The sequence below is a fragment of the Apaloderma vittatum genome, unplaced genomic scaffold (assembly GCF_000703405.1).
Source record: "Apaloderma vittatum isolate BGI_N311 unplaced genomic scaffold, ASM70340v1 scaffold31703, whole genome shotgun sequence".
Lineage (NCBI taxonomy): Eukaryota > Metazoa > Chordata > Aves > Trogoniformes > Trogonidae > Apaloderma > Apaloderma vittatum.
Window position 1 is genome coordinate 6717 of NW_009709146.1, and position 202 is coordinate 6918.

Genomic DNA, 202 nt, shown 5'->3' on the forward strand with positions numbered 1-202 from the left:
GGCACTGGGCACCCTGAGGTGCTGTGGAGGCAAGTGGGGGTGCAGAATGAGACCCAAAGAGCTGCGAGAAGAGTGGTGGTGGGGTGCAGACTAGACAGATCCATGGAGGGGTTCCCCCTCCCAAACTTGCAGGTGGTCGAGACTCTACATCCCCTCCTTGTGCAGGGGTGCAAGGGGATGGATTTCCTGGGGCTGGGGAGCT